Here is a 23,875-nt window from a genome sequence, read left to right as displayed (position 1 = left end):
AAACTACCTACCCACAAAATTTGTACTCTCTTTTTCTCAACTTATATAATTAAAGAAAAACAGTAGGCTAATGGGACATGTAGCATCTTATTTAAGATACAGCATATCCCAGGTATAAAAATTAAGCCAAAATTTTTTGAAACCCTCTCTAGTAATCACTTACCACAATAATCACAATGAATGATTTCTTTTTAGACTCATGACTGCAAAATATTTTTCCTCATATTAAAGTGTCCAATTTTGTAATCTCTTTTTTCAAGTTGAACTTGAAATGACTCTTGAATCATTTAGTCAGTGACTCTGGTTACAATGATAATATTTTAACTGACCCTGTATGAGCTCTCAGCCCCCTGTTTTCATCTATGATGTTTATATATTTGTGTCATAAAGAATCACCCTACACAAGGAATTGATTTTAGAACTGAAACAGTGGTAACTTTGTTGACCTTTGTTCTTGTATTGGTCATTGGTGGTTGACTCCTTGACATTTTTTTCTACTTCATTATTAATATAGGCTATCTTTAAAATCCCTTTCTTTGTTGCCAGGGATTTAGAAATAGAACCGGGACCTAATCTTTGCCTAGAAGGTATGAGGGGAAGTCTGTTGGGATGAGAGTAGATTTGTTGAAATTTCTTTTTCCTAAAATAGACACAGAAATGATGAAATCCCTTTTGTGGAACTGCTGCAGATGTCTTGCCAACCTTACATAGTCAGAGGGCCACATCAATTGCCATAGGAGGCTTGAGAGCAGGAAAGACTTCAGGGCTTTGAATCAGGTCTTTCGACCAATCCTGAAAACTCCCTACATTTCGACTATTAGGGGAGACCCATCCCTTTATTATTATTTGTATTTTCTTGTATTTCTTGCATTTCATTGTTCCCTGCATTGTACATATGCATTGAAAGCATATGATTCTGTGGTGTCAGTACCACATCTGCACTCACATCTTGAATGGCCATAAATTAGAGCTTTCAGCCTGCTACAAAGACAAGATCAGCTTCTATCTAGAACTGTGACATAATACTAGATTAGTCCAAGATTATATCTTAATATATGACAACTTTTTGTGGCATAGTGTGAACTCAGGTTTTTGTAGTAGTTGTGAGTGGTGGTTGTTTTTAACTTGCATTGCAAATATTTATTTAGCAGCAATCTTATTCAAGGCCCTCTAAGTAAAATGACAATAAATATGACCCAGCACCATCCTTCAGCCACACTTTAGAAAAGGAGACAAGTACTTACTTAGGATAAGTTTAAGACACTGTGAGATTCATAATAAGGTGATTAATCCAGTCTACAACATCAGGGGGAAGATTTCCAAGAGGAGTGCCTTCTAAACTTAGATTTAATGGAAAACAAAAACTGAGTAGAACACAGCCAACTAAATGACATAGTGTTGCAAATTGCATACACACACACTCATAAATAAAAGATAGCAAACTATATTGATCAATATACAGAAAAGTCAGTATGACAAAAGCATACTAGTACAGTTAGTTGGGTGACAGCAGCTGGAAACATGATGGCAAGGGGGAAGATGAGTCTGGAGAAGTTGGTAAGAGGAGAGGAAATATTACAAAAGAAACTTTGTAAAACTGTAGTATGAAGTTTGTACTGTTGTGCAGTGCCAGCACAGCCAAGGGTTCAGTGAGCCTGAGGAGGGGCGGTGAAGGATTAAAGAAAAGACAGACAAAGAGAATATAGCTGGGGCTGGTGGATCTCCTGTACCTGGATGAGGCCACAGAGAAGGATCCAGCCAGCAATCTGAGGCTTTGTTTTATAGTCAGAGAAAAACAAGGTAGTGGTCACCATAGTTACAATGTTCTTGTGAGTTTCACTTGTTTTGGTAGCACTTGCTGCACCTCCCACAGCCCATTAGCTACCTAGGAAGGATCTAGGTGGCGGCCATAAGGTAAAGCTTAATTATGCTAAGAGGGCTCTGCCCTCTAAACTGGGACTTGTTTGTGGCTCTGCCACAGGTCAATCCAAGGCTTAACTCTAGAGTCGCTCCCTACAATTGTTACCTGTATGAAGGGGAAGTCAGTGGAGAGTTTTAGTTTTATTCAAGGAGTGACATGCATATATCTGTGTTTTTTTGTTGTTTTTTTGTTTTGTTTTTTGGTGGGGGAGACAAAACCATAAAACCCTTTTGCTTTTCTGTGGATGGAATGGGTGTAGACAACTTTATTTTTTTATTGTTGACAGTATTACAGATTCCCCCTCATCCCCTTTCCCTTCACTTACCTGGTGTAGAACAGAGATGTCAGTCAAGTGTTAAGAGTTATTGAGGAAAGAAATGAGGTAGCCTGGACAGAAATTGTGGCATGGGGAAGAAGAGGAGTTGATGAATTTGAGCAACTAGAATCAAAAAAATATATTTATTATGCAAGTGAACTGGAGATCATTAGAAATAGCTACCTTGTGAATCAAAAACATATAAATTAACCTATGGGAATGGATGAAATATCTCAGCAATTATATATATATATATATATATATATATATATATATATATATATATTAATAAAAAAGAACTAAGGGCATGTCTTTGAAAAATATCAACATTTAGGAAGGGCAGAAGTAAATAAAGACAGAATAAATAAGCAAACAAAAAACTAAGAGAAAAGTAATGAGTTAAGAGAAAACAATATTTCATGAAGGTGGGAGGAGGCAAGAGTGTCAGGTGCAGTACTAGTTAATATGGGGGGAGGGGGCAAAACTGGGAAGTGTTCAAAAGTTTTGGCAAAAATGAGGTCATTGGTGATCTTGGGGAATAGCAGTTCCAGTGGAGTAGTGTGGGAAGAATACAGATTAGTATGGGGTTTAGGAATGAATTAGAGGTAAATAAGGAAAGACAAAACTCAAGCTACTAATGTGAAGAGGAAAATAGAAGTCATTAAGTGGAGGAGACAACTAGTGTAGACCAAGAGCTCTGCACTGATGTATGAGTCGTCAAGAATTCTGACTATGTACCCAAGAACTGTCAGTGTGAACTGGGACTTATGCTTACACATACTGTTTACCAGACACAGATTGGTACCTATTTTGCATTTAGAATGATACTTAACCCACAACAGCGTGCTGACTCAGCACACTGATTCATACTTGATGGAGAGTTTCTCTCAAGTATGCATGCAAAGTGCAGTGTTAGGCTTGCAGCCATTCTCCAGTAAAAATACACACGATGCAGTTAAAGGACTGGGTCTATCAATCTTGGATTGCCTATCATTTTGTGAAAATCAATTCAAGTCTTTAGTTTTCTTTGCTTATAATCCCCTCTCCCCCTAATGCTGCCCCTATATTAGTGTAAGATGAGGTTATATTACTTTTGATTAGAAATAATTCAATTTAAATATATTATCCTTGGATGTTCTCTAGAATATATTATTAGAGAAATGCACACATATTTTTATGACAGACCAAATCATATGGTTTTTGAAACTGCATTGAATGTATTAATAAGACATTTTCATCTTAGCACAATTTCATGCCTTTTTATTATTATTGCTATTGCCACCATGTTAACATAAATTATTTTTAATACAGAAAATAAATAATTATTGTCAAGTATCAAGTGAGAGTGGAATGTCCAATTTAAAATAAAAGCACTTATTCAATTACAAAATACATATTTCATAGACATATATATTAGAAAATAAATTTTAAAAATGTTGAAATCATAATAAAATAAAAAACACATAGTTAAGCTGTTCTTTAACTGATTTTAATAGTAAGAAATGCTAGAAATATAATTTATTCATATACTTACTAAGTTTTATTTTGCAGGGAAAACATATTATGAAAGCTTATATAGCTCAAAGGGAATAAATAATACTTTTAATAAACAAAATTTATGAATCTCATTGGATGCTCATACTGTCCATATTTAGGAAGAAAATTTCTAATCATAATAAAAAGAAAAAACTATAAAATAAATGAAATTGAATTTTTCTGCTTTGTTGTTAAGGACACTTAACTCACCCTTCTGTTCAGTCTTAGAAAGAAAATGTCTTGCAATTCACCAATAAATTATTGAGGCCCTGGTGAAACTTAACAATTCAGAGGGAGATTAAAAGTTCCACTCACTGAAACACAGCAAGCCTGTCACCTATCAAAGGTTGCACCTTTGGAGTCATTGTAATAAAGGTCTGAGGAGTAATCTAATGTGCCATTAACATCAAAGTGTCTGCAGCCTACAATATTGCTTTGGCTTTAAACATGTTGAGTACCAACCAGCTGGCTTGCTTCCAGATTCTTAGTTGCTTGTGGGGTAAGCACTGAAACTTTATTATAGTTCTTTGAAAACAGACTGGCTTATAAGTGGCTTATAGAGAAAATTGTTTTTTGCAAAATATCACCTTCTTTTCGAAAACATATTTTATTCATTTGGAACAGCAAGGGAATTGGTTGTGCAAAATTCCTAAAGTTATATTATCTGTGGAAGTGGGATATTCCTTTCCCCACCGAGTGCTGGGGGTGGTATCCTTACAATATCTCAAGAAAAGAATTTTCTGAAACTCACATGGGAGGATGAGTGAGCTTCATTTGTGTGAAGTTACACTTCTATGTTTCCAAAGTCCCATTTCCCTTAATTCGGTGCTGACAGAAGTGCAGCTAGGGATTCCGTAGAGCTAAAAGCAAAGCCAGTGTCCAGAGTTTCCTTTCCATGGTGGACTCAGGGCAGCATCAGGCTAGTTGCAGCCCAATAGTCCATTGTGTGGGGTCCACATGGCCATGAGCCACGTGGTTGAATGCAAGACCATGAGAGCCCCGCAAGTCAGGAGTCAACCAAGAGGAGCCAAGAGTGCAAGAGCGCAAGAAAGTGAGCTCCCTTGCAGTGGTCAGCAAACTGCGGCTCGCGAGCCACATGGGGCTCTTTGGTCCCTTGAGTGTGGCTCTTCCTAGCCTTAGGAGTACCCTAATTAAGTTAATAACAATGTACCTACCTATATAGTTTAAGTTTAAAAAATTTGGCTCTCAAAAGAAATTTCAATCATTGTACTGTTGATATTTGGCTCTGTTGACTGATGAATTTGCCGACCACTGGGGGGATTTCATATTCCAAATCTTCCCATGCTTGCAGTGACTATTCTGGCCAATGACCTGGTCTCTGTTGTGACTGACAAGAAAGTATCTTCCCTATTTCACCCAGACTTTACTTGGCTTGTGTCAATCCCCCCACCCACCTCTGCCCAGTCCCTTCCCCTAAACAATATGTGGGGGATACACCTGGGGAGTGTTAAACTGCAGGTTCTTGGCAAAGCTGCACAAATCGCATGCCTATGATATGTGGCCTTCCCTTTGTTCCTTTCCAGTTATTCATAACTAGGTTAATCACAATGGTACCAGTTACACCACATATGATACAAGGAAGTAACTCTAAATTTAAAAATCTAGAACAGAATACCCTAGATTTCTCAGTCACTACCTGCATTACTGAGTCCCCTACTCTATTGCTGACAATTGAGGTCGTTTGTTTTTTTTCCACCTACAGTTTGTTATATCTTTTTTTATTTAACATGTAGGTAATATCATGCATTTATTCCTGTATAGGATCAGAGAGAGGTTCTTCACATAACATCAAATAACATTCCACAGGGGCCAGTGGTAGATGTTCTATATTAGTGAATGGTGTCATTATCCTCCCAAATTCTCACCTCTCACTTGGGAACCTCATTATTTCCTATTATCCAGTCTATCCAATTATTTATTTTCCTTTCCTCTTTGGTATGAATAAAAACTTATTCACTGTCTCAATACCAGGTGGGCAGGGGGCCACTCTTTATTCTGCATATCAAATAGCTAGGCACTCTTCTAAACTTTGTGCATATTTTACTTCATTCATTCACACAAGTCTTCTTATGTGGGTGTAATTTTTCCCATTTATATATATAAAAGCCTAAGCAGCCGTTATGACTGAATGACCAGATGAATGGATGACTGGATGACTGGCCAGTAGCTATGATGCACACTGACCACCAGGGGACAGATGCTCAATACAAGAGCTGCCCTCTGGTGGTCAGTGTGCTCCCACAGACAACCTCCTGTGGCCCCAATTGGGACTGGATGAGATGTCCCCAATTGGCCCCAATTGCTGGCCAGGCCAAGAGACCCCACCCATGCACGAATTTGTGCACTGGGCCTCTAGTGTTAATATATTTTTAAAAACCCTGAAGAGTAGAAAGAAAAATGTCCAAGAACATAATTATAGGTGGAGCAAAACCTAATTTATTCTTGTGTTTTTGTTTATTAATTATTGTATTATTTTCCACATGGACAGCTGTAAATCTACTTTTGCCCCATGATATACATGCTTAGTAGCCTTGTTGGGGTTTAAATTAAGAGATACTGGACTCATATTTTTGCACTAAAATACTCTGCTTTACTGCTTCCCCGTCTAAATCTGACCACACTTGGAACACTTGGTGATATGACTTATGTTATTTTATTTGAAAGTAAATTTCTTTTGAGCCATTTTGTGAGTTCTTAGTGAATCAACAACAACAAAATCCAATGGTTATTGAGCTTATATTGATTTGTTAAATAAATGTGGAATTTTTAAACTGCTTCCACAAATAATCAGAGAAGTGGGACTATCTTGCAGAACTGGCAAACTTTAGCAAGTCACTTAAATGTTTTGAGCTTTGACTTGAATTTGAACACTTTTAACATCTAATATTTGCCTTTGTTAGAAGGGTGTTGTTTGGGATTGAATAAATACAATTATTGTCAACTATAAAGTTCTACAGAAATGCAAAAGAGTGATATTGTAAATGTTACCAAAATGAAAATTAGAATTTTACAGTCTCTATGAATAGGGTAACTCTAATAGAACTTCAAATACAAAATATATAAAAACCATTTAAATTACTTATCACAAGTTCATAGGAAGTCAAATACATAGATTCTGAGGTTTTCAGATTTACTTAGAACATAAAAGCATTATTTATTAGCATATAGATTAAAATGATTATTGTACATACCTGGTTTCTAGAACTAGATTATTCTTTGCTTAATTAAGCATTCTGCTTCATAATAACCCAGTTTCCTTTTAAATGTTACATAGGTAATTAGACAGGCAGAAGATTAGAAAGGCAGAACATAACCCACCAATTAGGTGCACATATATAATAAAGCAGGCGTTTTGCATATACCCTAAGTGTATGAGAATTTACACACAAAAAGGGAAATCAAAATATGTTTGAAGTGTCTTGCCTAAGGATAAATCATTGCTTTTAGCGTAAAAATTGGTGCCAGAAACAGTCTCTTTTTAACGATGTGGCAAATGTTATCTGGGCTACTTCTTAGCAAATAATTTGCTAAAGAGGATTTTTAGAAAGTTTCTATTAGTGGGAAAATCTGATTTATACTTTTTATAGATTTCTAACACATTATATATGATTACTAGAGCCATCAATGAGACTAAAACTTCAGGCATACGTTTTTAGTAGGTTTTTATTTCAATTTGACCAGACTCTTCTATCACCTCAACTGCAGTAGGCACCCATTATGGCTCGTGATTGTTGACCCTGAAAAAAATGCGGTATGGGAGAGGATGACCCGTTCATAATGTAATGGAAATTACTTTTCTTATTTGGCACATAAATTAGGAGAAAAGAAAAAAAAATGGGGGAGAAGGAGTGTTTGAAGTGCCCAGTCATCTGTTAAAGGTCAAATTTCCAGAGACATCTTTACTACAAATCAGGGGAAAGAAATTATTCAAAATCCTTTTCTGCAGTTTGCAGTGGCACAGGTGATATTCCTTCTGTGTCGCTCGGGAGTTTTTCCTTTAGGAGTGTTCCCACGTAAGCACATGAAAGTACAATTTATTGTTGTATTTTCAGTTCCTTTTCCTGATCAGAATAACAATAGTTTGGCATCTTCAGCTTCTTTGTGACAAATTCTGATTTTCTACTACATAATTAAATAACGTACACAGGACACATTTTGTTTTCTCCTGAAGATAACTAGTTGAGCTGAAATTCGTTTACACAAGCATTATAATTTAAGTTCTAATAACATCTTTGAGTTAAAGGATGAATGAAATTGAAAAGGTCAAAACCAATTTGACTTCCTTTAAATGTCTGATAGCTTGTTTTCTTGAATTTATTCTATTTGAAATGCCAAGACATTTGCCCTTTTCATGTAGATTGTAGGGCTGTTCATTAATATTTTTTTCTGACATCCATTCATTCCAAAACAGTACAGTTATGCATTTATAAAAGTCAATTAAGAGATAGCTCTTACCTTCAAATAGCACACAGTCTGATGAATGGAAACCACTACTTAGAAACATGTAATAGCCACCATTTTTAGTGCCTTTTCATTCATTCAAGCATATTTATAAGGCACTTTTATTATATACTAGGCATTGTTCTAGGATCTTGGCACACATCAGCACATAAAACCTCTAAAACTCCCTGCCCACTACCCAAAGTGAAATGTACACAATGCAATATACAGGCGATATATTATAAGGTTTTACACTTAAAATCTATATAATTTTATTAATCAATGTTACCCAATAAAATTAATAACATTGGGGGGGGAAACTTCCCCGCACGGGGAACTTCCTTGCTAATGAGAAATAATTACAATGTTTTAGATTTTAATCAATATGATTAAATATTTTCTTCCCATGGAAATTTACCATGGCATAGGTGGGTGGTGATGTAGGTTGAGGAAACATGGTCTCCTATCTACAATAAGGACAATATTTTGTATTATTAATATTGACTTCGATATATTAAGACTTCCATATAATCATAGTATGCTTTTAATGCTGTTTTTGCTACAAATTATATACATGCTAATATTTTGCTTATATAAGTAAAGTATAATACTACTTCCTACTGTATAAACCAAATTAATTTTCACCACTTTCATCATAAAGCCTTTCCCTGTTTCTGACAGAAGCTATTCACTCTATCCTTAAAAACTCGTAAACCTTTAAAAAAAACTGTCTTGTAAGATGCCCATTTTGTTTCTAATTACGTACTTCCTTATACCATTACTATATTTCAAGTTACTTATAGGTAGAAACTATGTAGTAGTCATGATTCCATTAACTCTGGACTTAACACAGTTCATGGCTCAAACCAAATAAATATTTACTGTATTAAGTATAAGTATAATCAATCTAATTTAAAAGTTAGAATAAAGCACACACACACAGGCACACACAATATTCTTCATTCGTTGTCTCTAATCCCCAATTTGAATTTCACTGTAATTTGGAATGCCATGTGTCTGTATCCACATAAATATCTAAATATTCCTCAAAACTTCCCAAAACATTAGACACAAAACTATAGTTTCTGATTTCTATCACTGAATTATTTTTCCAAAAAGAAAGAAAAAAAGTCAAATTAAACTGTTTATTGTATTGATATAAGTATGTTTTTAACATCATTCCTACAACTTGTTTTAAAAATATGCATCTCTAAAGTCATCTATATTTATGAATATAGACACCAACTTTATTGTATGGGAGAATACAATTCTCATGTATTTAATTATTATTTATAACTTTATCATTCATTTGCTTTCCGAAGATATTTAACCTTCTATGGTTTTTAATATTCAGGTTTGTCATTAATACACAGATAATACCAGTTATAGTATGTGAAGCAAAATTAGAAAAAGCATCAAGCTAATTATTTTTCTCTTTTCAATCTAGATACATTTCATAATCCCACTAAACATAAGCAGCCCTAAATTTACATTTTCTGAACAATGGCTTTGTTAATCCCAGATAATATTCCTCAGCTAGTGGATATTATTTCCCTGAGGAGTTCAGTTGACAGGTTCTGTCTGTTTAGTTTGACTTTGCTTATCGTAATAAGAATTAATTCTCCTAGCTGTGGTGAATATATAAGTATTGTAATGGCATACATCTAATTGCTCCTTGCTGGCTAAATGTTTTATTGTTGTTTTAAACAGGAATCTTACATACATAAAAAGAAAACTTTAGGATTTATTGGCATAAGAAATCTGTTTCAAAAATGCAAATCCTTATTCCTTCTGTTTCAGAGAAAAAATTGGGGAATAATAGTTTGCTCTATTTGTGTGCAAACCCTGTGAATGTAATATTACATTTGTTTATTTTTCTCTCCCCCAGAATTGGTTTTAAATGCCCCCCCCTAGTTAGTTGACAGCTCTAGAAACTCTTAGTGTTCAATGCTCTCTTAATTTAAGCCAAAGATATTTATTCCATTGGTTTATAGAAGCATTTTTACAAAATCATTTATTGCGTGCATTTTAGAATTCACATAAAATAGGTGTAAAAGTCATCTTAAATGAAAATTATCTATACAAAACATATAAAGGCAGGGCACTCAGGTACAATTTTAGGCTATTGATCTTTTTTGATCTTCCTGTTTCTATTCACATGAGCTTCCCTGAGGAAAATTTAATTGATTCCCTTTGGTTTCATCTTCCTTTTCTATTGGATTTATTTTTTCTTGTCTGTGAGACAGTCAGGAGATAGAAGTGATGGATGTGAATGTGCAGTTTTCAGAGAAAACTGGAGCCATGTGGCTCAGAGAAGGGTCCATGTGTTATTCATCCTTTGTATTCCTAACATCTAACACAGTGCTTGACGTGTAGTGTAGTTCAATAAATATTTGTTGAACTGAACAAGCTCTACAAGGAGGTCGTAGGCAAGATCTCCTGAAACATGTTATTGTACTTGAAGAGAGAGGCACATGAGGAATATTAGAGTCATGAGTGAGAAACTCGGAATGTGAGCTTCTAGTCTGGGAAGTGCTTCTGGCTCACGTCTCTTGATGTACTACTACATCACTTAATTTCATTGCAAAACAGCAAAGCCAAAGTTTGTATTATATTGCTCCTTGCTCCTACCATACAAGCAAAATAATGTTTCCAAAACCAGGAGAGAGAATTCTTTGGATCAGACACCTTTATTTTGGCACTGAATCCTCTCAAATAGATATACTGAGCTTTTAAAATTATAAACATTATATTCAGATGCAGACTAATGAAAAGTGCTAATTATGTAATGTTAAGTAAAAGCAACCAGGATAATATAGTATGATCACAACTATAGGTTGCAAATACCTCAATTTGAAAATCTTTTCCATACACATGTTAAAATACTAGACTCTGATTCCTGATAGTAGAACCTGCCATACTGTACCTATCAAAAATTCATTTACATGAGGGGTTAAGTCACTTGAAATGTCAATTACTCTATCCTGAAGAAACCGTGCCTCAGTCCAAGATACTATGCAGGAGCATCTTTGAAATCTTCTAATGAGACCTTGGGAACACATGCTAACGTTTAGAAGAGGGTGGCAGCAGCGGTGATGACCAGGGCATTACCTCTCCATCGAGAGGTACTATTGTGCGAGTGAATTATCCCCTGGAGAGGTGTATTTAGAGGACATCTCAGCAGCATCTCAGCTCTATCAGTGCCTGAGGCAGGCTTCAGACGCCATGCAAATGAAAAACACCATGGCATGGCAGCCTCAGAAGGTATCAAAACTATGAGCCAATAGTAATAAGGAAGAAAATATTAGTAGACACTAAATGGAAGCAAGACTATTTCATAAATACACTAGAGGCATTTCCTGGAGGAAAAAAAAAAAAAAAAGGAAAGCCAAGATGGAAAGTGATTGGAGAACACTTGAGATCCTAAAATGAGTAGGCAAGGGTGATCCAGAGAAAGGCATTTAGATATGTTATTTTGACATTAGCATGATAAGAGGAAACATAAGTTATATGTTTTTATTATTTTATTTTTAGTGAATGTATTGGGGTGACATCAGTTCAGAAAACCATATAGGTTTTAAGTGTACAACTCAATAGAAAACCATCTGCAGACTGCATCTTGTGCCCTGTTCTATCTTTTCTATGTTGAATATTTCACAAACTCTGTGTTACAATTGCCTAGTGTCTTCAGTACAATAACTAGCTGTACAGGTTTGTTGCCCAGCAGCAATGGGTTATACCATCTAAGCTAGTAGAAGTGCACTCTATGATGTTTACAGAAGATGAAGTTGCCTAATGATTAATTTCTCAGAACATATCCCCATTTTGCAGATGACTGTGTGCCTTGGGCTCCAGTAAGAACATAATTTCCTTCTTTGAACTTTTCCTCCTTTGCATATTAGTGGTAACCCTGTTTGGGTCCATGGAAGTGGATATAGTTTTTAATATTTATATTGAGTTTTCTCACTCCTTTTTACACTTTTAAATGTAAAGTTTAAAATAATTTGACTTGTTTTTAAAACCCCTGAAGTTAAGCAACTGACTCTTTCTAGTAAGACAAAGGAAGCAATGCCTGCCTGGTGAAAGTAAGGATGCAGGAGATTTAATATGAGTGCTCGAACCTTGTCATCAAATGATTCAGAATATTTTCAGACATTTACATTGTGTGTACATTTATATTGAGGGTTGGGATTGCGTGTGCACATGGGCAGAAGGATGGGGATTTTAAGGAAGTAGGTATTGAAGACGTTATGTTTTATGCCCCAAACACTTCACCATCAATAATATGTTTATTTCAGAAATTGAAAGGCCTTATCTGCCATTCCTGCCAAAGTTGAAGGAAAACTCACTTTACCAAAAGAAAATAGGCAAATCTAACATAGTCACTAAGAAATAACTATAAATTTTTGAATACTTGAGTAGAATTCCAACACAATAAAGTCAACTGTGTGCAAGAGACTGTTTCGGTCTCAGTTTTATTGTCCTTTGTTCTTGCCTCTTTTGGAGAACCAAACCCCCTTTTTCTCCCCTCCAGCCCATTGTATGAGACTTTGATAATAATTTAATAAGAGTTTTCCAGTAGCAACTCTGTTCTACTCAGACAGAGTTCTAACCTCTGGAGATATAGCAGAAAACAAAACAAAACCCACTCTTGTGATGCTTTGCATTCTAGTGAACAAAGGTAAAAAATAGAAAGCAAATCATTACATTAGATGATGACAAGTGTTGGAAAGAAAATAAAGCAGGATAAGGGGAGAGAATGCCTATTTTAGGTGATATGTTATATCAAGATCTCTCCAATGTGGTGACTTTTGTTCAGAGAATTGAAAGAAGTGATATCCAAATACCTGGGTAAGAAGTCTAGGCAAAGAGAACAAATGCCTTGAGGTAGGCAATCCTGAAACAGAAGAAGGCCATGAAGGGTGTAGTGAAAAGAGCAAATGGAAGTAATAGATCAGGCAAGACTAGATTGTGGTATGGATTAAAATGGTAGAAATGGAGGGATGCCTATAGTGCTTGCATTCTGGAATATTGTGTAGATACAGATTCTAGTTGAAGATTCATACTGGCCACTCCATTATTTGGTGCTTGGACAATCAGGAAGAAGTAGAAAATAAGAATAAGGACAACTATTCATTGAGAGAGGAAGAGAAAAAAAAACTGACATATTTAATACTGAATAAAGAAAACATGGAGACAGTGGTTAGATTATTTAATTTCAATTAAAGTTAGCAGAAATACAAAAAAAGATGTTTTGATAATTATAAAGTAGATATGATAAAAAATACCACCTTATTTTCAGATCTTTAAAATCTTAAGCATTTTTCTGCTTAATGGATTTTACACACAGCAGTAGTATCTTAGCAATTTTTTTCTGAATGCAACTCCAATTATGATATATTAAATTTTCTCAGTTGAATTTTCTTCAGAGTGTTGTTGCTATGAAAGCACTGAACTACAGAGCAATTAAAAATATATGCCAACCAAAATAAAAGTTGAGTCTATCAAGACTGGAATAGTAAAAACAACCCCTCAAAAACATTGGATTTGACAACATACAGGCAATCAGTGGCTTTGACAGGAGTATATTCATGCTGTAAGGGGAACAAAGCTTATTTAGAGGAAGTTTAAAAACAGTGGGAAAAGACGAAGTTAAATAATGAATATATTCCATTCTTTGCATGTGTGTTATGTGTGTGTGTGTATTTGTTTGTGTGTGTGCATTTGTGTGTGTGTGTGTGTGTGTTTCTGTAAATGAGAGCAGAGAAATAGAGCACTAGTTGAAGTGAATTGTGAACTCAAAAGAGGTTCGTTGTTGAAGGGGGAGACTTTACATAATACCTATGTTTTGAAGTGAGCATTGCAGAAGAGAGGAAAAAGAATCACCAATAACACTAAAGAGAGGGAAACCAGTGGCAAAATATATGCCCAAGACTATGTGTAAGGGGATAAAACCCAGAACATTAAGCAGAGGAGTTGATCTTAGACACATGATCACTTCACTTTAACAGGAAGAAGTATGTAGTTGAGCATCTAGGTAACTTGGTAGATTGGGACGATTTGAGTAGAGGTGTGGGGCAGTAATCTAAAAGTTCTCAACTGTTTTATATTTTCAGTGAAATAAGAAACAATAAAAGAAAGTGATAATAAGAAGTTAAGAAATGTAAGAAGCTTAAGGAGATAAAGATATAGCTTTAACCAGAATTGAGTTATTTCCAGGTATTAGGAAAGAAGGGAAGTGAGCAAAGGAGTTTCTCACCAGTAAATTCAAATTCCCAGGAACCCCTCTTCATAAACTATATTCCACCCATATACATTTCTTCTTTCTTTTCAAATATATTTAATAACTGAGGTCTTTATAATTATTTTTATATTAGAACATTTTTCAGTCTTTTTAAAATTTAGCTTTATTGTTGAAAATATTACAGATGCACCCCCCCATTGACACCCTCCACCCCATACCTGCCCCCTCCCCAGGCCTTCACCTCACTATTGTCTATGTCCATGAGCTATGCATATATGCGTATAAATTCTTTGGTTAATCTCTTCCCTTCTTCCCCTTCCCCCTGAAAAATGTCTGGTGTATGCTTCAATGTCTTTGGATCTATTTTGTTTGTAGAACTATATAACTTTTAATAATTTTTTAAAATTTAATTTAAACTCCAGGAAGCCTTTTTTGTACACACCCTAAACTTGCTACTATCATAGTACTTATTACATTGTATCTAATCCTTTCCTTTCTGCCAACAGACTGTGTATTCCTCACATAATGCTGATACATCTACAATAGCTGTGGGTAAACTATTGCATATTATAAAATGACACAGATCCATTGTTATATGCTGGTGATTATGTTTTGTTTTATTTTCTCCCTCCAACTAAAGTTTAATTCAATGAATATTTAATTCAGTGAATGACAACACATTTGCATAGTAAATTTGTACTTAAAATTGTACGTTGTATTTTGAATTAGAAATAATTACAAGTACTTTTATTTCATTTTCCTGTTAACATCTGCACAACAGATAGTGCAAGTTCAAAAATGCAAATCTCCACTGTCTTATGTATAGATTTTAGGAAAAAAAAACAAAACAAAATGAAACAATATCTAGAAGGTGACAAAGGAATAATAATGATAATAAAATTCCCAAATCTTAAAAGTTTATTTTGAATTTAATTATTTCTGAAGAGATTAAAATTAAGCACAATTCATCTTGCAGAGGTGTTTTTTTTTATGGTGTTTCATAATTAACTCAGATATGCTATTCAAACTTTGACTTCTATACAAATAGAAAGGTATAATTTAGATGGATAGAAACAGGCTTTGCAATAAAACAATGTGACAATAGAGACTTTTTTATCTTATTCCATTCAATGACAGGAAAATGGAAAAATCTGTCACTTTTGATGGAGAACAGAATATAATGAAATTTAGTCTTACTTGAGTCCTTTGTTTCAATTTGATTTTCAGTTAACCAAGGCACATTGTTTAGTTTAAAAGCTAATAAATTTGGTTTTCTTATCTGCACAAAGGGATGCATTTAAAGTACCACACCTGATTTTTAAATATACTTTTGGTTTTATATGACCTACAATATAGGTTTTATTAAATTATAGCTGATTCTCTTTTACAGAGGAGACATGTATTTCTGATACCCTTTTCCCTGTCTCAAGGAGATCTTTATTTGTTTTGTCTTGTTTTATACTGTGGATTATGCCTGTGTGATGTGTACTAGAACAGTTTCTTTGAGAATTCCTATTTCTAACATGTATGATTAATTAAAAAATTATATACAACAACATTTTTTGAACTATGTTTATTATGGATACTATTCCTAGGTGTATGAGTATATGTTTGTATATACTGTTTAGTATGATGAATTATGCAAATATCTCAGTTTTTATTGAAGGATCTTGCATTTTTTCATTAGAATCAGATCATTGGGTCCAAATAAAAAAATAATTACATTTATCATTCAGCAAATATTCACAGTGCATTTACTGTGTTTCAAGAATTACTCTAGACAAAGGAAATAAAGCAATAAATAAGATAGACAAGATTTCTACCTTGATAAAACTTTCAAGAGTTGGTAGAGATAGACTATACATAAAAATCAGAGCCCTGGTCTGTTTGGTTCAGTGGATAGAGCGTCGGCCTGTGGACTGAAGGGTCCTAGGTTCGATTCTGGTCAAGGGCATGTACCTTGGTTGCAGGCACATCCCCAGTAGGGGGTGTGCAGGAGGCAGCTGGTGGATGTTTCTCATCGATGTTTCTAACGTTCTGTCCCTCTCCCTTCCTCTCAGTAAAATATCAATAAAATATATTTTAAAAAAATCAGAGAGTGAGGGCTCACCTGTTCGGTTCTGGCTGGACCAGCGACAGCCGCGGGAGGGGTCGCGGGCTGGCGGGCCAGGGCAGCCTGTGGCATGGAGGGGCCGCGGGCCACCGCGGGCGGGAACATCTCCCTGCACAATTTCAGCTCGAGGCTGTGGGAGCAGCTGGTGCACTTCCACGTCATGCGGCTGACAGCTCGCTCTTCCTGTGGGCGGGGGTCACGCCGCACCTGCACAACCTGGCCGTGGCCATGCGCAGCCGCTACGACTCCATCCCTGTGTCCACTTCTCTCCTCGGAGACACTTCGGACACGACCTGCACTGGGCCTGCCCAGAACTTAGCCAAGAAGACCAACGTTTGTCAGCTATAACCTACAAAATACAGACAATAACTTCGCATTACTTGTAGAAAACAGGTTCAAGGGAGAAATGGAGGCTTTCCCGGAAAAGTTCTAGCTGAGGCAGCAGTGAGGATTTCTAACTTATGTACAATATACAGTTAAATAAATGAGTTGAATTCCACTGTTAAAAAAAAATCAGAGAGTGACAGATATTTTGAAGAAAATGAAACAGAATAATGTGATCTGAGTTGATTAGCATTGGTGACCTAACTGGGGCAGGTCGCTCTGTTGATTTGACCTGTTGAGAGAATGACAAACATTGTCCAGAGGAAAAGGTTCTATGCAGAGGACACAAAAGGAGCAAAGACACAGAAACAAGAGTAAGTTTAGGGTTACAGAAACAGATAAATTCAGTATATCTGGATTATAGCAAGATATTTTAATAGTGGTCAGAAGTGAGATCAAAGAGGTGGTACTAAGAAAAATGTTGAAGGGCCTAGAGCTCATAGAAAAGGGGGTGCTCCATGGAGTACAATGGAAACTCAAAGAAGTGTGCAACATAACCTTAATTCGTTTTTACAAAGATCCCACAGACCCTCAGGTGGAGAATGGATTACATGGGCAGCTAATGGAAGCAGGAAGGCCACTTCCAATACTCTGATAGAGGGTGATGGGGACTTGAATGTACCCAGAATCATAGAGATAAAATTAAAACTTGATCTAACATTTGTTTTTCTCTACCTCCACATAACTTTATTTTTCTCATTTTCAAACTGCATAAATGGGTCTTGTTGACTTTTAACTTTGATTTGAATGTGCAAAAGCCCTTTTGGGGCATGTATCATATAATCCTCCAACATGGATATGAAATATACTAGAGGCCCGGTACACAACATTTGTGCATGGGGGGTCCCCTTCAGCCCAGCCTGCATCCTCTCCAATCCAGGACCCATTGGAGGATGCCCAACTGCTGGAAGTCGGACATCCCTCTCACAATTCAGGACCACTGTCTCCTAACTGCTCACCTGCCTGCCTGCCTAATCACCCCTAACTGCCCTCTGCCCCTGGCCTGATCACCCTAACTGCCTCTGCCTGCTGATCGCCCCTAACTGCCCCCCCCACCAGCCTGGCTTCCCCTTACTGCCCCCCTGCCAGCCTGATCACCCCATGCAGCCTGCTGCTCAGTCATTTGGTCATCCCTCACTAACCCCCTGCTGGCCTGTCACCCCACTCTGCCTGTTTGGCCATCCATTTGGTTGTTCCGGATGTGATGGCCCCTGGTTCTTTATATATATAGATGATATTGGCACATATAACTTGAATTAATAATGCTTAGTGTCTCAATGCATTTTGTACTTTTAAATTGATTCCATAGGTGTTTTTTAAAATTAATTTGTACTAGAGAACCATTAACCATAAACTCTTCTGATGGTTGTCCTTTAAAGTTTTTTCTGTAAGTAATGGCATAACTACTACTTATAACAGTGAAAGAACACAGTGTGGTATCTATCACCCACTATTTCTCTTCACTGTGAGGTTAGAACTATTTTCTTAATTGCCAAAGAGGTATTTATTTACTTGACTTACCATATGGTACCACTATGGCTTTACAACTGTGCAGTCATTTTGCCCCATATGTGTGAATCAATCAATAAACTGCAGTGCTCCCCAGGAAGGGGAGGAGGGGGTGGGTAGGGGGACTTGAATAGGACTAGTAACAGTGGTTCTTGGGAATAAGCTATTAGGTTACAAACACACTTTTAGAAAGAACTGACAAGTGCATGTTTCTGTCCCCAATTGATCAGTTAATTTAGATCACTGATGCCAAAAACCAGAAAGGCAAGTTATCAGGAAATCTCAAGTAAATTAAAAAGATATCCTCCAGCCACAAATTCTCTCATCCTTCAGCACACAAAGCTAATGTTCCAGGAGTTTAGCTATTGAGCTGGTAAAGGAGATGTCACACCCTGAAGTCCTTGGGGAACCATGTAAAACTGAATCAACAGAACACACTGTCTCATTCTTATTTTTAAAGGCACAGTCCATAAAAGGAAATTTTCTGCAACTTTTAAAATTGTAATCTCACTAATAAGCAATGAGTGTCTTTCTTTACCTTTTTAAATAACTATTTAAAATTTTATGTAAGTACCTGTAATATAAATTAACATTAAAATATCAATTAGGTTGTGAAAGTAAAAATCAATAAACAAATACAGTTATTCAAATGTCTTCTATGTCCATTTGTTTACCTTGGGTTCTGGCATAATAATGTCACAGTGATTTATTTTTATACTATCAGAGCATGGTTGTATTTCACTGATTCTATTTTATTCAAACACATATAACCTCTGTAACCAAAAAATGTAATAATAAAATAAGTACTTTATAATTAAATTAGGATGTTAGGGTTGTTGTTTTTTTTCCATTGATAGTGTGTTGAAGTGCTATTTAGTTAGAGGTAAATCTATACTTGCTTTAAAAAGGAGAGTTTAGGCCTAGCTGGTTTGGCTCAGATGATAGAGCATCGGCTTGCGGACTGAAGGGTCCTGGGTTTGATTGCAGTCAAGGGCATATGCCTGGGTTGCCTGGATCCCCCAGTAGGAGATATGCAGGAGGCAGTGGGTCAATGATTCTCTCTCATCATTGATGTTTCTCTCTCTCTCCCTTCCTCTCTAAAATCAATTTTAAAAAATATTTTTTAAAAAGGATAGTTTAGTGGATATGCAAATTATTCTTTCTTTTATTTTCTCACCTACACTATCCATAAAGGAATAAGAATTCTGGGCCTACAAGCTTTGCATTTAGGAAGACAATTAGTCTCTTTCTTTGATAAAAATGGCGGGAGATAACATCAGATTTTTTTGCTCTTTTAAGATGGCCAAAGCTCTGGAAAGATACAGGACAATTATTAATTCCTTTTATTAATTATTAATTATTAATTCCAATTATTAATTCCTTTTGACATCACAGTTCAAAATTTCAGGGACTAAACATGGATCTGAGTATAGTTTATGAAAGGATTCTACTTATTAACAAAGAAAATGGCTGTGATCACATCAACTGGATTCACTTTTCAACAGGTACAAAAATAGAGTAAAGTTAAGTAGGAAAAGAAACACTTGTCTGGGTTGGCTCTTCTGTAGGTCGCATAAGATCAGCAAAAGAAACTAGTAGAAAGAATTGGAAAAACTTTGAAGAAGCAAGCAATTAAAGACAAGAAGAACACATTGAAAATGGAAAAAGGACTACCAACCTCCCCCTCCCTCCAAAGACAAATGGAAGCAAAGAGGCATATTGCCGTGCGTTACTCCCAATCTCTGCCCATTCTGAGTTAGATCTCTGTTCTCTATGTTCTAGTAGAACTATACTAGAACTTTGTTGACATACATATCACTTTGTGGCATAGTTGTTGGCTTACCCCCCTTTCCAATCAAATTAGGAACAGACTGAAAGCAACATGAAGTCTGCTATTTCTTTATCCCCAGTGCCCATTACAAGATCTGGAATATATTAAGTGTTTCTCAACTATGTGTCAAATGAATGAGTTAGCTTTAACAGTACATTACCTCAAGAAGAACAAAATAATGAAGTAAACATCTAAAACCAAAATAAGTATTACTCTAGAGTAAAATCTAAGGTAAAATGGAAATATACATAATTGATATAATTCCAATAAAATGCAAAGACATTTGACACTATTTTTCCAATAGGTAAATTATGCTTTAAAGATAAGTGATAGTTGTGCATGAGGTATTTTGCAATATTGAAGATAGTTTATTAATGGTTCTAAGTAACTTTATTGATTCCTAGTGGACTAGAACTCAAGAAATTCATAAAGATTGTGTCTGGGGTGTTCCTGAACCTGGACTAAAGCTGCGCTTCTGGGTGAATGTCAGATGATGCCGGCCTCAGGAAAGAAAACTGCCAACAAGGGAAATAAGAGGCTGACATCTCACATCACAGCTCTTTAGAGCCAACTGATTTATTTCTCACAGTTCTGTTTAATGCAGTCCTGCACATTGTTGTCAGAGAGTTGCTGAGCATTTCACCTGCAAGTCAGTTTATGTCCCAAAGTAAATCCAGACATTTAAAAGGGATTTATATCGAAGGTAAAGGTTAATATCACAACTTGATTAGGATATATTTATTGAATAAAAACAGAGACATCTATGTTACACCTATTGTCTACTATACTTGAGTGTATTTATCTGTGAATAAAATCGTTTATTCAAATAGAATATTCTGAAATTGATAGGATAAGGGGATCAATGGGCTAGGTAGATAATGTGGGAAGCACAAGGGTTTCAAGGAAAAGAAAAGTGAAAGTTGAGCTTAAGTTTTTAGGCTTTGTCTTTGAGTGAATCACAGCCATGACCTGTATAATTATTAAGAGGCAAACTGGAAGGCAGAAGAGTGAAAGTATTTTGAACTGCTTTCTGAAGCACAGAAATGATATTCCAAAACTCTTACCCAAGAGGATGTGTTTGTTGTTGTTTATAGAATAATAAAGATCTTTCTCACATTCATCTTTGGTGACAGCGAAATAGAGAGCTGAGAACTTGTGGGAATTGTGGAACTGTAAAGAATAAAAGTCACCACATTTGTGCCCAGTGAGATTCCTTATTCTCATGCGGCACTTTTTTGCTAATGCCTGGCTTCACTTTTTAATCTCTTTCACCAGGGAGATGGAAAATATAGGTCATTTTTTATTACAATCAAGTTGAGCAATAAAGATTGATTTCCTTACGATTATTTAAATTAGTTAAACATGGGGTTGGAAAACATTTCATGTGTCTTAAAACTGATGCTAAACATATTAAGAATGTTGAAAGTCGCTGAAATTATTGCAATTTAGAAATATATATAAGAATCATTTGACAAATAACTGTCAAAAGTTGTGATGTTCTTGACCTGGCGATGTAGCTCAGCTGGTTAAGTATCATCCCATGCACTGAAAGATAGCCTGTTTGATTCCCAGTAGGGACACCTACCCAGGTTGTGGTCTCACTCTCTGGCTGGGGTGTGCAAGACACAGACACAACACTTGCTTCTCTCTTCCTCTTCACTTTCTCTCTCCCTCTCCCTTCCTCTTTCTGTCTCTAAAACAATTAATCAATATATATAAATCAATATAGAACAATCACACATATATATATTAGAGGCCTGGTGCACAAAATTCATGCACTGGGTAGGGGGTGTCCCTCAGCCCAGCCTGCACCCTCTCCAATCTGGGACCCCTTGAGGGATGCCCGACTGCCTGTTTAGGCCCAATCTCTGTGGGATCGGGCCTAAACGGGCAGTTGGACATCCCTCTCACAATCCAGGACTGCTGGCTCCCAACTGCTTGCCTGCCAGCTAGCCTGATCACCCCCTAACCACTCCCCTGCCAGCCTGATCAATGCCTAACTGTTCTCCTGCCAGGCTGATCACCCCCAATTGCCCTCCCCTGCTGGCTTGGTCCCCCCTAACAGCCCTCCTCTGCCAGCCTGGTTGTCCCCAACTGCCCTCCCCTGCTGGCCTGATCGCCCACAACTGCCCTCCCCTGCAGTCCATCTTGTGGTGACCATCTTTGACCACATGGGGGTGGCCATTTTGTGTGTTGGAGTGATGGTCAATTTGCATACTGGTCTTGACTAATTAGCATATCTGGTCGTGACTGTGAGGGCATTGTGACCAATTTGCATGCTACCCTTTTATTAGTATAGATATTCTTTTAAATGTGATATTCTTCTGTTCCTATTTTACTTAGAAGAAAATATAATTTCTTCTAAAATATATATTTACTGAATGTGTTTTATTTTAATGTATTTCTTAAAATACAGGTTGTCCCCAAAATGTATATACATAATTATTAATTCCAATGAGTTAAATCTAAAAAGAAATATCAATTGAGCCATCAACTGTTAAAGTGTGTATATGTTTTTTGGGGGATAACCCTGTGTAATTTTTTTGAGAGATATACTATCATGTCTTAATTATTTTAATTAAATTTGTTTTCTTTGTCTTTATGATTCTAAGGTCTTTGCTAGTCTAAAGGTTAGCTATAATGCATTAAGGAATTGATTTATATGTATTTCTTTTTGAGGAATAGTATCCTTTACTGTATGTAAATTTTAACCTCAATTTACAAATATTTTTAAAAATATGAAATGGTAAATTTTAGCAGGAGGTTTTCTGCTTGAGTTTTTCTTTCTCTGATATAGCACCAATGCCATACATTCTCCAAAAGTAATGTTACATTTATTTAGCAATTGATATTTACATATTTTGCAATTTACATATTTTGCATGAAGTATAACAGTACTTATGACAACTGTAATAGCTGTTTTATCAATTACCAGTTTTATAACTCTGAATGCAAACTTCATGAAGGAAGGCATTTTAAAACATATTTTGTTTATACAATATATCTCCAATAACCTACAACAGACACAGATGTACAATAAATATATTAAATTAATACTGAATGAATGACAGGATGAATGATGAAATTAAATGTGACTTGGAATTTTTTTAAAAATACAAAATTATGTAGCATCATTGCTAAATTCAGGACACACAGCTTGTTCAGAAAAAAAATTGCGTTGGTGGTATAGTGGTGAGCATAGCTGCCTTCCAGAAAAAAAAAATTTGTACCTTCCTTTCCTAAATTATGCCTTAAAATGTATCATCTCTATTACAATCCTGCAATCTCCTGGCTCCTCCCTTTTTCTCTCTGCTTCAACCCCCTGCTGCCTCTTTCTGCTTCAACTCCCTTAGGCCATCAAATCATGAGCCTTGATGCTCCAACTGCTATTCGTTGCTCCTCTATTGCTAAAGTTCTCACAAGCATTTTCCCTCTTCTGTTAATATATTTCTATTGGCATATCAAAAGTAATAGCCACACGAAGGAAAATCTGGAGACACAGTAGCAGTCGATCAGGATGTTTTAATCCTGAATAACTTTTGGAAGAGATCAGTTTTGTA

General features: G+C 36.0%; 1 protein-coding gene and 1 pseudogene across 1 annotated transcript in view; both read left to right on the top strand.

Annotated features, from left to right (window-relative positions):
• MGAT4C (MGAT4 family member C) overlaps positions 1 to 23,875 on the top strand; it is a 356,529-nt gene that overhangs the window by 110,850 nt on the left and 221,804 nt on the right. The window lies entirely within an intron of this gene.
• On the top strand, positions 16,649 to 17,104 carry LOC132226206 (proteasome assembly chaperone 4-like; annotated as a pseudogene).

Source organism: Myotis daubentonii, chromosome 2, assembly GCF_963259705.1.
Source record: "Myotis daubentonii chromosome 2, mMyoDau2.1, whole genome shotgun sequence".
Taxonomy (NCBI): domain Eukaryota; kingdom Metazoa; phylum Chordata; class Mammalia; order Chiroptera; family Vespertilionidae; genus Myotis; species Myotis daubentonii.
The sequence above is the reverse complement of the archived record's forward strand: the minus strand, read 5'-3'. Positions and strand labels throughout refer to the sequence as shown.